The 14774-nt window shown below is 56.3% G+C and overlaps 1 protein-coding gene and 1 long non-coding RNA gene across 3 annotated transcripts in view; one reads left to right on the plus strand and one right to left on the minus strand.

The window, feature by feature from the left end:
- Window positions 1–14774, plus strand: part of NHEJ1 (non-homologous end joining factor 1) — a 32988-nt gene that overhangs the window by 5037 nt on the left and 13177 nt on the right. The window lies entirely within an intron of this gene.
- On the minus strand, window positions 955–8795 carry LOC124418102. The gene is made up of 2 exons (XR_006939917.1): window positions 8683–8795; window positions 955–1854 (listed from the first exon to the last, which is right to left on the minus strand). It is a non-coding gene; the product is annotated as an uncharacterized LOC124418102 (long non-coding RNA).

Raw genomic sequence — 14774 nt, forward strand, 5'->3', positions numbered from 1 at the left:
TTGGCTTTTAGGGATGGCTTTGCAGTGGCTGACTGTGGGGACAAGCGGCTTTCTTGGTGTCATGCCCACCCCTCACCCCATGGCACACTTGGCTCTGAAATCAGATATGTGTTTTGGAGGAAGGGAGGTTGGAAGCAGAAGCTTTCCTCTGCTCCCTTTTTATCACAGAAGCACTAAAATGATTCCAAGCAACGTGGAAATGTCAGAAATTATTTGATATCGATGAGTGCAAAAAGACTCTGGAGCTTCTGCGTGCCGGCCACGCAGGAGTGGGGAGCAGTAGCAGTAGCAGGTGACCCTGGTATCAGCCAGGAGCACAGAGTGTGGTGTCACACATGCTGCATAGAAAGGATGTTGCTCTGTGGGGCACATGCTGATGTTCTTGTACAACTGGCTATAAACCATCTGCAGAGCTTCTAAAAATTAGAGGCGATCCTCCTTTACACAGGAGGCATTGCATCCAGCACAGGCAGCTTTCGTTTCCCCCTGGCTATGATGGATAGAGATGAATTCATCGCTGGACTGAAACTTAGAGGTTGCCTAGGGACCGATGATCATGACCAGATTACATTCACCCTGGGCAAAGAAAGGACATTCCTAAACAGTAATTTATATCCTTCATGCTCTGAAAGGGCTAATTTCCCAAAGCAGGGGGAAATTATGAGTGAAATCAGCTAGGAGGAAACATTTAGATAGAAAAATGTGAATGAAAATTGTGAGCTCTTTCAGAAGAATCTCAGAAGCCACAAAAAGCCACAATTCCACAATCAAGAAAGAGGGCAGCGCTGGCCGAAAGCCCGTTCTGGTTCAGCGGCAAAGTGAAGGCAGCAATTAGAAATAAAAGAGCAGTTTATAACAAATGGGAGAGCAGGAGTAGATAGCAATCCATATAAATTAGTAATTATGAAGTGTAGAAAATGGGTAACAGAAGCTAAAGACATCAGGGAAAAATCATGGCGAAGGACAGAAGGAAAAGGTTTTATTTAGTGTCTTAGGAGAAAACCCCAAAGTCCCAGTGACAGCATAAGCCCTTTAGTAGGTGGAGGTGGTAAGATGATGGATAGTGAAGCAGACATGGCAGAAGTGCTGGCAAACGTTTCTGTGCTGTTGCTGGAAGGATGCAGGTGGATGTGCCGGTACTGGGAGATGATGAAGTATGTCTCTGTCCAAGGGATGGATGAACAGCATCTGGTAAAGATGAACGCAGGGTTGAAGCTCGGGGTCTATGGTGTAGGGCACGGGAGAAAGCTGCTTTGTGGTGCTGGGTGGCTGCTTGTGCAGGAGGGAGGAGGGAGCTGCTCGCTTTCTCTGTGCAGTGTCATGGAGAACTCCCACTGTGAATTTTGTAGGATCTCTACCAGGATTTCTCAGCTGCCCTTTTCCCAGGCTGAGCATTCCTTGTGCTTTTAGCCTCTTGCTGCAGAGAAGCTGTTAAAGGCTTCCTCTTACCTCCGTGTCTTTTCATTTCTACTGCATCCTTTTGGAGAGGCGGCACCGGGGCTGCCTGTGCCTGGGATGGATTCACCCCGAGGAGCGCCACGATATTTGCTGCTGTCTTTTCTCTTGTCCCATCATCACTCCTGATTTCCTTTTGCCTTTCTGGCTGCGAGGCTGAGGTTTCCAGATACCTCATGGCATCAATAGAGCATCTCCTTCCTTGGCAGGAGCTGCTGCAGTGCTCTGCTCAGGGAATGTGAGGCTAATTGGAGGAGCAGTTTAGACGATCTAGTTATCTCTGCAAAATGGGCAGGTATTTCAGCGCTGTGTAACGTTGTAATAGGAGCAGCAGGAGGGGCAGAGGGTCCCTCTGGGCACACTGCAGGATGCTGGGAGTGCTGCCACCAGCTCCCGTGCCTGGGTTGTAAAAAAGATGCCGAGCAATCAGTGCGGAGTCGCAGGAATTAATTGAGGGCTAGAGAGAGCCCGGCATTGAGCGACTTGGAAGGCAAGAGCTCTGTCTAGCTTATCAGAAAGAAAATTGAGAGGCGCCTTGATTGCAGTGTGTGAGGGTCTTTACAAGGAGAAAATGCTGGTTAGCAAAGGGCTCCCTTTAATCTAGCGAAGAGGAGCAGGATGCAAGCCAGGCACGGGGAGCCAGAGCCAGGCAATTCCCAGCTAGGACAAAGGCACATGGTTTTGCTCCTGAGGGTGATTAGCAACTGGGACACGTTCCCAAGGGCAGTGGTTGAGTCTCCATCTCTTGATGTCTCCAAAAGCAGGCTGGGAGCCTGCTGGGAAGCAAACCGAGATGCTGGGCTCAGTATCGGGCTGTGCGTGGTTAAACATCAGTGGCTGAGAGGTCAGATGGAGAGCTCCGATGACCCCTTGTGCGATGGGACTGCAGATTGCAGATGTTTAATGATGAGGGCTGCGTGATGGGGTGCGGGGCCGCAGGATACGGGAATGCACTCCATAGCTTTGCCTGTGGCAGCTTTGAAGCCTCCACTTCCTAAACTGATGGTGCGTGCCCCGTGGAGAGGAAAGAACCTGCCAGCCCCAGGAGCACTGCTGCACGGGAGCACACCGCTAAGCATGCCCTTTCACAGGGCTCTGCTGGCCAGGGTGTTGTAACTAATCGTGGGGAGTTTTCCAGCAAAGCCCTGGGAATATTTATACGTTTAGGAAACGACGCTTTCACACACGCAGTTTTTGGCAAGTGTTCACTGCTTAGCAGCTGCCTGCACTCAGGCAGAGCTAAGGGAGAGCAGCGGCCGCGCACACAGCAAGGCGAAGGCAGCAGCTTTTATTGGCAAGCCCAGGGGCTCGCATGGGGAGAGAGAAAAGCAAGCAGCTGCAGGGCTGAGCACCTTGGGGCTGTAGGTCCAGGGGCGCGTCTACAGTGGGCACTGCTGGAGAACCCCGTGGTGATGAGGGTCATTTCTCCTGCTTTGGCCCAGCCATGGAGCAGTCAAAACCACTGGTATAAACTCACAGATACGATCTGTTCAAATATAGCCCCTGCGCCCCAGGATGCTTCACCCTGCGTATTTTTATCTCCTGTGGCCGGTGTGAGCTGGGGTGGATGCTCCGCACCTCCGGCCGCCCTGTGCACTTGGCTTGTGGCTCAGGGCCCCGGCAAACAGGACGTGGAGGGTTCACGGGTTGACCTGGCCCAGCGAGGAGGAGGATGTGCCATCAAAACAAGCAATGCTGGAGAGGAAGATAAACAAACACTGGCTTCCAGCGTGGCCCCGGCTGAAGGCAAGTGGGAGCTCTGGCCTGGGGCTGGTGGGGCGGCAGGGCTGACGTCAGGGAGTGCGAGGGTCAGAGCCCCATCCCATTGTTCTGCAGCAGAGTTGGGACAGGGCCAGGCGACCATCCCCATCCCGCAGGGCACAGGGACATGCGGGCAGGTGGAGGGCCCTCACTGGGGTTGCCGGGTCTCACCTGCCCTGTGCCAGCACGTGCAGCCAGCCACCTGCCCAAGCTCTGCTCACCCGCACCGTTCTGCATCTCCCTTTTAATGGGTACTGAAAATAAGCCTGGGGATGGGAGCTGCTGCTGGCTGCCCATGGGTGACTGTGGCAGATGTGTTGAGCAGGACAGGGACTACGTCCATCCTGCAAACCCAGCCTGCTGTGCCAGGGCAGCAGAGGAGGAAGCAGCCTTTTGGCTCCTTCTGATGACGAGTGGTTTTAATGAGCGCAAGGTAGCTGTGGCTTTGCAGCTGCCTCTGGACCAGTGGCACGGACATGATGTGGGGCACACACGGTCTGTGGCACAGAGTGATGCTGCGGGTGCTCATCTGCACCGGGCTCCCTCTGCATGGCACCGGGAAGGGGCTGGTGGGCACGGCTCTGCGCTAGCAGGGACGAGCACTGCAAAAGCCACGGGTCCTCGTGGCAGGCTGGGGTCAGGCAGATGGGGAGCACGGGGCTGGCTCTTGGGGATGCTTGGCTGAAAGGAGCAAGCCCACATACGCATCCAAGCATCCAAGCCTCAGCGCTGTACTCATCACTGAGCAAAAGCACACGCGTGCGTGCCAGCACTGACGTTGGGCAGAATGTGGCATCCCATTTCTGTATGCTACACTCATTTCCGTGCACCAGTCCGCAGGTTGTGGGGAGAGGTGCAGTTTGGGGTGAGTGTGGGTACCCACTGCCGCGTGGGGGCTGACCGCTGCGTGGGCGCTGGGCCCGCCCTGTGTGTTTGCCACCGGGGCGCGTGGCGGGTGCAGTGTGGCTTTATTTATTTATTTGCTCAGGCACCACCAGGTGAGGGGGGCCCCGACTGGGCCACGCTTTCTGGGCCGCCGCCGCCAACCACAGGCCGCTTACACAAGCAGTGAGTCAGTGGAGCTGCACACTGCTAAAACCAGACTTGGCATGGGCGCTGCGGGGCAGCGGGCTGCCCAAAATAGCGCCCTTACCGTGGGCAAGGGACAAACCCCCTCTGGCACAGCCGGGGCTGTGCTGGCTGCCTGCCTGCTGACTGTGATTGCTCCATCACGGCAGTCCGTCCTGCCCTGTTAGGGCTGAGGATGCACCCCATAGGGTGCCTGCTGCAGTGCGGGGCTTGTAGCCCGACCCCAGTGGCTGTGGCTGCACCCAGCCACAGTCCTCGCACTGCGTCACCTGGAGAGCATGGCAGCCTGTGTCACCTGGAGGCTTTTTTGGGGATGGAGGGTTGGGCTTGGTCATTGTGGCCATTCTCCCTGGATCATGGCATAACCCATGGAGATGCATCAGTGTGCATGTACAGGGGTGTACAGGCACAAACAGGGAGCCCTTCTTTGCATCTGAGGGCTTTCTCATCCACTCCGTGCTATGCCATGCTATGCTGTGCTTTGCCATACAGTGCTATGTTGTGCCATGCCAGTCTGTGCTATGTTGTGCCATGTGATGCTATGCTGTGCCATGCTGTGCCGTAACACACTGTGCTGTACTCTGCCATGCTGCGTCATGCAATTCTATGTCATGTGATGCCATGTGATGCCATGCTGTGCCATGTACTGTGCCATGTTTTGGTTGTTACTGCACCCAAGCAGAGGGGTGTCACAGGCATTCTGGCAGCAGGATTCAGAGCCCCTCTGGTACGGCAGTGGCCCCAGCCCATGCATAGGCACCGACTACGCAGGGGATGATTGATCTTGCGTCAGCAGGCGGTGGTTTGAGCCAGTGCCAGCCCTCAGCTCAAACGGCAGCATGAAGGGGGAGAGCCCCTTCCCCCTCCGGGAAGCAGAGCAACTGCAGGGCCTTGTGAGGGGCGATCCTGCTGCCCCCAGCCCCGCTCCCATGTACTTGGGCTCCCAGCCCTGCAACCCAGACTAGTCTGAACTTTATTTGGGGCAGAGGAGGGAAAAGAGAGTATGAGAGGACAGTGCATTGGTGTCATCTGCCCCTCTCCTCTGTGCAGGGCAGTGCCTTTCCCAGCCCCGCAGTTTGGGATGTGGCAGTGGCTCCTGTGAGCAAAGGGGGTTCTGGGGAGGAGAACAAGATGAACTGTGCCTGGGCCCTTAGGAACTGCTCTGCGTCAGTATGGGATGTGGCGTCTTCTCCATCCCCTGTGCTGGTGTCTGGATGAGAGTATTACTTTCTTGTCATCCTGGGAGCCGCTCCCTGCCTGCCCAGTGCCCCTTTGCTCTGCCATGCAGAGGATAGGCTCCATCCAGCTGTGCACATCTGGGCTGGCTGCTGCGCACCCAGGGGCACATCCTGCCCTCCAGGCACACACCCTGGCAAAGCCATAGCATTCCTGAGGCTGCCTGCTCCCTCTCGGCTCGGACCTTTGTGTACTATTTATCTGTGTGAGGAAACAGAGCCATTCATGTATTTCTCTGCCTATTTATACCTCTCCCTTTCCGTATTTAGTGTGTGCGCAGGCAGAGGGGGCAGCGTGCGCCGGGGCGACTGATGTTCTTGGCTCCAGCGCTGGCTGGAATTTCGTCCTGGAATGTCTCCTGAACCGCTCTGAAAACACGAATAAATCTCTGTGTGTTGTGTGCATGTGTGTACACAAATATATAGACAACTTATAGACACTGAGCCCTATGGGGGCATTTGTGAGTTTTGCTATTTAAAGACACGAGTAGTTATAGGGCTCTCAGCGAGCCCAACACCTCCGTATCAAAGGGATGTGGGGCGTTTTGCTAGCGGCCTGGTATTTGGGAGATATATGGCCCTTGCCCTGCCCTTTCTGGGGAGCTGAAGCAGTGGGCAGCTCCAGTTCCCCTAGTGCAGGCTGTGGTGCCTTCAGTGTGTTAGGGAAAGGGTTTGGGGGCACTTGGGTGTCTAGGGCTTTTGGAGGGCCAGGCGTTGTCTCCCCACCATGGTGCTCGTGGCTGCATGGGAAAGATGAGGATGTGCAAGGGGCAAAACAGGCATTGGGTACCAGGTCCTGGTTGATGCTCGTCTGGGCATCTTCTTGGGAAGCACTGGAACAGCTGATGCTCACAGCTGCCTAGAAAAGGCAATAAAAAGGAGGAGGAGAAAATAGAAACAAGGTGCCAGACATTGGGTACCATTCCTCAGGTGGGATGCTGAGGGCATCTCCTGGGGATGCGTTCGTGGCTGCCTTGCTGGGGATGCTGGGTGAAGTTCTGGCCAGGAGCAGCACCTTGGAGGGCTTCCCACCCTGGGGTGACAATGGGAAGGATGATGAAGCTGAGCTGGGCTGGCAGGGGAGGATCAGACCCTGCGTGGCACCCATGGCACAGTGAGGGAAGGGGCATGGCAAAGCTTTGTGACGTGGGAGTGGGCACACGTTTCAGCCCAGCTCAGGGCAACGCCAGCTTTTTGTGACCCGGGTGCTGAAAAACCTGATATTTTGGGCTCAAAATGCCCACGTTTGGTCTCTGGCCAAAGAAGATGTGTTTGTGGGTGGGGGAAATTTGAGCAAATTCCTGCCATGAGCACAGCACGTGTGTGCGCGCGTGCGGGTGTGCGCAGAGGGGAAATACAGTTTTCCTTTTTAAAAAAGCACCACTTATTTTTATACAGAACTCCAGAAGGACTGAATGTGGAAACTTGGCCTGTCAGCAGCTGTCACAGGGGAGCGGGTCCCTGCCTGAGTTTGGGGGGAAACCACAGCTGGGTGTTAATGGGACTGTTAATGAATTAATGTTGGCTGCCGTGTGCTAGGGGGGAGCGCACAGCCCTTCCTGGTACACGTGCTGCAGCCCGGCTATGGCTCAAGCATAGGATGGCTGCACTCTTCCAGAAAGCCCCAGCTCTGAAGCTGCTTGCTCGGCCAGATGGGGCTCTCCTGGTGCACCTCAGCTCCTCCGGTGCTCTGGATTGTGGAACTGCAGCAGTGCTGCCTGTCTGCAGCCAGATGTGGGGTTAATTCTCTTGCTGTCTCCCCTGAAGTGTGGAGGAGTGCTTACATAGATGGGGGAGCACAGCTTCAGATGAATGTGGTGGGCTCGGGGACATTTGCAGCTTGGTGGGGATGGCTCTGGAGGAGCCAAGACCAAAATGCAAGGGGTGCAGTGGAGCTTAAGAGTTGCATCATAACCTGATTGGACTAGAAATGGGGAAAAAAACCGACAGGAAATGGGAAAGAAAGACCCAATTCTTTTCTATGGATATCTTCACTCTTCTCCATGGACATCTCCACTCTTCGCTGTGGACGTTTCCTTTCTTCTCTATGGACGTTTCCTGCTGCTTTTGACTTCAGGCTCCGTGGATGACATCTCAGCCCTGGAGAAGCCCATGGCATCTCCTGGGGATTTCACCTCTGGTACCAGTTAGCAACTGAGAGCATGAGTCAAGAGGAAGGGTGACCATGGCATGGGAGTAACTACGAGATCAAGGAAGGGCTGGCCGTGGTGAGGAAGGAAAGACCACACCAAGGAAGATGGCCGTGCTGAGGAAGTAATGACTGTGTTAAAGTAGGGATGACCATGCCCAGTAAGGAACTGTAGGGTGGACAGGACTGCCAACTGAGGATGCTGCTATGGATGGAGACTCAGAGTGAGACTGAGTTTGTGGGCCTTGCTGGGAGGAAGGCCGGAGGAGCCCAAGCACAAATATGGATGGGCTCTGCCTGCCCCATGCTTGGAGAGTGGCCCCAGAGGATCCCAAAGCCCAGCCTTGAGGGGCTCTGAGGCTCCTCTGTGCTTGGCCACAGGCTCCCAGGGCCCAGCCCGGCCTTTGCGGGGCTCAGAGCCCTTCCCAAACCCATCCCAGACAGACGGATATCCCAAAACCCACTGGCCACAGAGCCCGTCCCAGGGGCCCCTGCTCCTGGTCCCTCTATGTGAATGGGGTGGTGTGCGTGTGCCCAGACTGTCCTCTTCTGTGACTGTACGGTACACACGGCTAAATATATGTCTGTGCAGATACAGGAACTCAGAGGGACCGAGTGATGCTCCCTTTCTATACCTCTTTTCATGGCGAGAGCTAATGAGATTCATGTCATTAAAGGGCTGATGTTTTGTGGGATGGGAGCCTTTTAAACGGGATGTGTCCTGGCTTAGTCATGGCAAATATTTACCAAAAAAAAAAAAAAAGAGGAAAGAAAAAAAAAAAGGGACATACCATATAAAATTAGAGTTCTGAAAATAGTATTTAGAGCAAGTGAGAGAGAGGAACCTAAACCAGAAAATACAGCCCAGTCTGTTCAGGAGTCAGGGGAAAAAGAGAGAGAAGAAGAAAAAAAAAAAAAGCCAGAGATAAAACGAGAGAAACCTCGGCAGTAAAAACAGCATCTTGGTAAATAGACTATTAAAAAAATTCTGACCTGCTTTATGGCTTTCTTGGCTGCCGTTCAGCTGCGCTGCCCTGCCGGCACGGAGAGAAGGTAGCGGGGCCGGCGTCTGTGTGGATGCTCAGAGCCCCGGGACGCGGCTCCCCCCGCCAGCAGCCACGGGGCGTTAAATTTAGCCACATAATGATGGCCCTGACGAGGCAGCCTTTTGTAGCCACGCTGTAATTACTGCCTGGCTTATAAATTTTATTTTTCTTATTATGTTTCCTCCTCCTCCTCCGCTGGGGAAGGGGAAGGGGGGCTCCCACACCCCCATCCAACCCGCAGCTTTCTGGGGAAGCGGGGGTACGGCTGCGAGGGATGAGGGGACGGCTGCTGAGCCCCGTGCTGCTCCCTGCGTGGGCAGGGGGCTCGCCCCACCTTTGGGGTTGGGGACAGCTGTGAGCTAAGCTGGCCCGGGCAGAGACCCCACGGCACAGAGCTTGGTGTTCTGGCCTGTCTGAGCCCCGGCACTGGGACTGGGAGAGGTGGAAAGGGCCAAGGCTGGCTCTGTCCCCATCATCCTGTGGCCGCAGCGCTGGGATGGGGCAGGGGGACAGAGCCGGTGCACACGGGGGACAGTTTCAGACCGGGCAAGAACGTGCCAGAAAAGGTCTGGTTCCCCTCTTGTTTTCCCAAAACAAAGGAAGCAGCCTTGCATTGCTGGAAGTCGCGTGCTCGGGCTGTGCTGCCTTGTTATCATCCGATAACCCGACGACCCAGGAGCTGCCCTGCTCCTCACCCGCCGGGATCGCACTACGGGATGCGAACAGCTTCCGCATTAGCTGCCCTTTGCAGGGATCTGCTTTCCGCTCTCTGGGCGGAAGGGTGAGGGGGGGCTGACTGTGTGACAGCAGTGCAGGTAAGGGTGGAGGGCAGCGGCGGTGAAAGGGCAGAAAGGATACAGGTGCCCTGGTGCGCATGGGTGTCGCCATCCCATAGGAGATTTGGGGTTCTGCTGTGTCTTGCTTTGCCGTCTGCATCTTCACTGTTGTCAGGGCAGGTTGGTACTGCGAGGAAAGGGCAGTCAGTGCTCTGTGGGCAGACGGGGTTGCCGGGCATGGTGGGCAGCATGTGGGATGGGGTCCCTGGGAACGTGGTGATGCATTTGGAGCCGGGAGCCTTGCCAAGTGCCAAAGAGCTGGGAGCAGCGCTGGCACTGCCCGCTCTCCTTTTCATCTCCGCTTCTTCACCCTAGCAGTGCAGCAGTGCTGAGGCATCATGGGGACCTCGGCGGAGCTGGTGGTTGGGGTGCTGTGTCCATCACGGTGGGGAGCTGTCTGGGAAAGAGTGCCCTCGGCACAACAGTGCATGGGGGACGTAGGGGACATGCCCCGTATGGGACCACCTCCTCCCAGAGCAGCCACTTTCTCGTTCCCCGCTCTATAAGGGCTCTGTTCAGAGCCAGGATGACCCTAGGCAACCTCCATCCCTCACTCAAGCGCCCGTTTCAGGGCAGGTGGAACAATACTAAATCAACTCCTTTGAAGCCTCCCGGCCCACAGCCCCACGGACGTGCCGCTCTCCCTTTCCCCCATCAGCTGTGGGCACGCCGGGGGCTTGGCGCCGGGTGCAGGGATTCAGCACCAAGGTGGTCGCGGGAGCCCTTGGGGCTGCGGGATGGCTTGGGAGCCCCGGCTGGGGACCGGGAGACAAAGTGCCCTTTCAGCCCTGGAAAGATGCGCGTGTGTGAGCGTGGAGGTGAATGCCCTCGGCCCCGGGGAGCGGAGAGCAGAGAGCTGGCTGTGTGCAGCCCGTGGAGCAGCCCCGCACGTGCGCCGCTGCCGCGTGTGCAGGAGGCTCACGCCTTTCCATCCCGGTGGGTTTATGTACGTCATGCGTGCGCCTTACTCATCAGGGTGTTTTTCTTTCCTTGTTCTTGGGTCTTCCCCCCCCCCTTCCCACCCCCGCGATGCATCTATAATTCTTATAGTTTTTATTCCTTTATTTGTATTTTGTAAATCACCGGTTTTGGAAGTCCTTAGGAAAATAAATGGTATTTTTAGAGCGTGTCTGCCAGGCTGCTGATCCCGCCTGCCCTGCTCATCGCTTACTCACTATTTGTTTAAACTTTCATTCTCCCCCACTGCTGCGTCCCGGTGATGGGGCTCGGGAGCAGTGGGCACGCGCGGGGCTGAGCGGCATGGCGGAGTTGTAAATGAGCAGAAGGCAGCTCCAATCTGGCCTTTATTGAGGTCCGGGTTTGGGTAGCGCTGGAGCAGCCTGCCCTGTAATCAGCCAGCCACCAGAGCTGGCCGGCCTTGTAATAAAGCAGCTCTATATTTATTTGTTCTGTTTATACCCTGCTCTGTAATAAGTTGGGAGCCCTCCCCAACCCCTTTTTCTTTGGGTCTCCGAAGGGATCTGCCATCCCGCACTCAGTGCGTGCTCCAGCCTGGCTCCTGCAGCTGGAGCAGCCGTGCACCTCTCCCTCCATGTGCCCACCACCGTCCCGTTGTCTGCGTCCCAGCCCTGTCCCCCTGCTCACCCCATGCCTTTTCCAGAGCCCCACGTCCCCCCCCCCCCTTTTCCTTCCCCCCCCCACTCTTTCAGCCCTGGGTCTTTTTAAAATCCGTTCATTAAAGGCAGCTCAGTCGCCCTTCTGCCGGCGAGGCTGAAACACTGACAGCCTGTTTGCCTGCCTGTCTGTAATTAAACTCAATCTCGGGGTGAATACAACAATGTGACTGCACAGAATAATTCCTGGAGATCCTGACGCCGAGGAGGAGTGTGGCCTGTGAGCAGCCCATTCACGCCTGGATTGCTATAAATACTTTACTATGTGGCACTAAGAAAACTTCAAGCCCTACCCCCCCCCCCTTTTTTTTTTTTATTAGTGCTACATAATATAGGAATTGTGCGACTTGAAGGTTCCTCCTGTGCCTGCCTGGGTTCACGGGCCTGGGTGTGACCTCACACTGCACGGGCTGAGCGCAGGAGCCTGCTGCCGTGCCCAGGGACCTCTGCGTTGTCCCCAAGCTGTGCCAGGGGACTGCAGGTGGCCCCGTGCACCCTCTGCTCCCTGGGCAGCATCCCTGGGCTGGCTGGTGGAGCGCCACATCTGCACGTGCAATGTGCAGGTGCATTGCAGATGTGCGCATCCCAGGCTGCTGGAGAGGTAGGAGACAAGGGACAGGGATGGGGACAGCCATGTCGCCCTGCTGCTGGCCCTGGTAGCGGGCTGCTGGAATTGACGTGAGGCTATCTCTGCGTTTGCGTGGCCAAGTGTGATGTTGGCTCAGCGCTGGTGCTTTGGGGACAGCAGTGTGTGACAAGGACGCGGCAGATGGCGCCCTGTCACCAGCTGCAGAAGGCTGGTGGCCCTCAGCTCCCGGCCGCGTGCAGCTGCGGCTGTGCAGCTCTGCAGCATGGCACTGCAGCTCCGCATCCCAGCACCGCCTCGCTGCATCCCGAGCACTGTGTTGCCGCAGCGTCGGCGCTGCGGTTCTGCGTCCTGGCTTTGCACCTCTGCGCTGCAACCCTGAAGCCTTGGCGGTGCCCACACTGCCTCTCTGTGTCACCAGCTTTGCGTTTCTGCGTCGCCCTGGGGCAGCCCTCACAGAGGGATGCTCCCAAGCAGCAGGGCTGTGCCTCGCAGAGGCACTTTGTCCCCTTAGTGAGAGCCACGTGGCAGCTGCCACGCAGCAGGGATGTGGGGTGGAGTGACCAGCGGGCTTTCCCCCGATCTCTGAGCACATCCCCATGCTGATAGCAGCCAGGACACAGCCTGTGCCCCGCCAGGTGTGGGTTTGGAACTGGGACGTGCCTGGGGCTGGTTCCTGCCCTGGGCTTCCCTGCTGCACAGGGGCTCTGAGAGCACACGGGTCCCTCTATGCTCGGCTCTCTTGGGTGAGTCAGAGTGGATAAGCAGGGTTAAGCCCTGAATTTGGGGGTTCTCAGCCCATTTTTTGCTTTAGGAAGGCTATGAGGATTGGAAGGGTTTCTGTGGGAGCTGTGGAGGGCTGGGTTTGGGGTCCAGCTGCCGGTCTCTGCTAGGGCAAGGGAAGGAGGAAGGGAGCCAACTGGGTTCTGCCCAGTGCGGTGCAGGGAGCAAACAGCAGCCTGCCATGGCTTAGCTGCTCTTGTGATGTATTGCCTAATCCTTGGCAGGGATTTGCCTATTTATTTATGATTTTGCTGCAAAGCACGTTGATATTTGGTGTTTGCATATAAACCTCAGCTCTTGAAGTCATGGGATTGTAGGAAAAGGCAAATCTGCTGCAGAGGGTCATAAGGTCTCACCTAGCTCATGGCAGATTCATACAGTGGGATCTTGATGGTAGTAAGGCTCTGCTCACTGAGGTGGATGTGAAGACCAGCAGGCAAGCAGAGAGACCCCAAGAGTTTCCTTTGCTGTGGGTGCACTTCTCCATCTCTGCATGTTTGGGCTTGCACATGTGCTTTGCATTTGGTGCAAACGCCCTTGGAGTAAAAATAGAAGTGCTTGCTCTGAATGGTACCATGCTGTCTTCTCATAGCCACGTGTTCCCTTGGGGATGGGACATAGGGGTTGCTGCATCCCCAGGGCTGCTGTCAAACCCAGAAGGGTTTGCAGTGTGTGGATTTATGCACCCCAGCGCTGTTAGAGCATCTCTTTTTCCCAGTGGGGACTGGTGGTTATCTTCCCACTGCCCCTGCATCTCTCCTCTGTGCTCAGATCCCTCACTTCAGGCTCCTGATGGCTCTCAGACATCGATAACACTGAGGGCTGCTGCTGTGTGGGCTATTTAGGTGATCCCATTGCTGTGGAGTCAGATACATCCTGCGTTCCCCATACACAGGTCATGTGTACTTCTGTGCTTTGGAACCACAGTGCAACGCACCCTGAGGTGAACAGCGTAGGGCAGAGCAGAGCTGCACCGAGGCAGTGAGGTAACTGGATCTGGAGTTCCTTCTGCTGCTATCAGCCTGATTTTGCCAGGTGTGTGCTGGGCATACTCCAGGGGATGGCTGTAGGCATTGCTATGCGTCTTCCTTCAGCAGATGCCAGGACCCCCTGCTCCATGCAGCGAGGCGCTGGGGTGTCAGGCCAAGGGATGCCAAGCCTGCTGCAGGGCTCTGTCCCCGTGCTGACCCCGTGGTGAGGTCTCTGTGTCCTGCTGGCCTCCCGTGGTGCCGATGGCCGGAGCCGTGGTGCCCATGCCCCAGCTCCATGGAGTGCTGTCCCGTCTGTGCGACTCCTGGAGCTGCTGCCCTCCTGCCTCTTTCTGGTGCATGTTTACGGCTCGGAGGGAGCCGTCCTGCCCCAATTCCCCATGCACTCCTAATTTCATATGTCCATATATATCCATGCAGCATTTGATACAGGTTTTATGGGCATTTCCATACGTTTTACAGACACAGCCATTACAGAGACAGGTTTCACCTGAGAAACCTCAGGGGAGCAAAGCACTGAATCGCCTTAGTCTTGGCCTCAGAACAAGGCTCTCTTCTCTCTCTTGCCAGAGCTGCCGCTATCAGCTCTGCAGAGGGCTTGGGGATGGTGAGGGGCTGCCAAGGTTCTGCCCCGAGAGCTGTGATATGGTCCCTCCTTCCACCCTGCTCCTTGCAGGGCTCTGTCCTGTGCCGTGCAGTTGGGGGCTGCCCTCCCTTGTCACCCTCTGCTCAGTCCCACACGCGGGGGTAAGCGTGAACAGTACCTGGCCCTGCATTGGGCTCCTGATTCCCCCATCTTCACACCATGCTGATGATGCACCAAGGAATTTTCCACTGTCTATCAGTGGTCCCATTTGCAGGGGAAATGCCCGCTCCCACTCGGGGCTGCCTCTGTCTGATGCCATGGGGACCGGTCCTCATTGCCCCACCATCCCCAGCATGGCCTCAGCTATTCATAGCATCTCCCCTCACCCCTTTCAAAGGCTGCTGGGAGCCTGGGGTCCATCCCACTCTGTTTTCTTGAGCAGGTCCCGAAAGCAGGAACCATTTGTGGCTTCCCCGGCCGGCGCGTCTCTGCTTGGCCTCCAGCGGGTGTTATTTTCTGTGCTGTTTACTGTTCTTCTGTGGGCTGTCAGGTTTCCGCACTGGGGAAAGGCTTGTAAATGGGGTGGGGGGGTGGCGGGTCCGCATGGAGGGGCTATGGGAGGGGG

Source organism: Gallus gallus, chromosome 7 (assembly GCF_016699485.2).
Source record: "Gallus gallus isolate bGalGal1 chromosome 7, bGalGal1.mat.broiler.GRCg7b, whole genome shotgun sequence".
Lineage (NCBI taxonomy): Eukaryota > Metazoa > Chordata > Aves > Galliformes > Phasianidae > Gallus > Gallus gallus.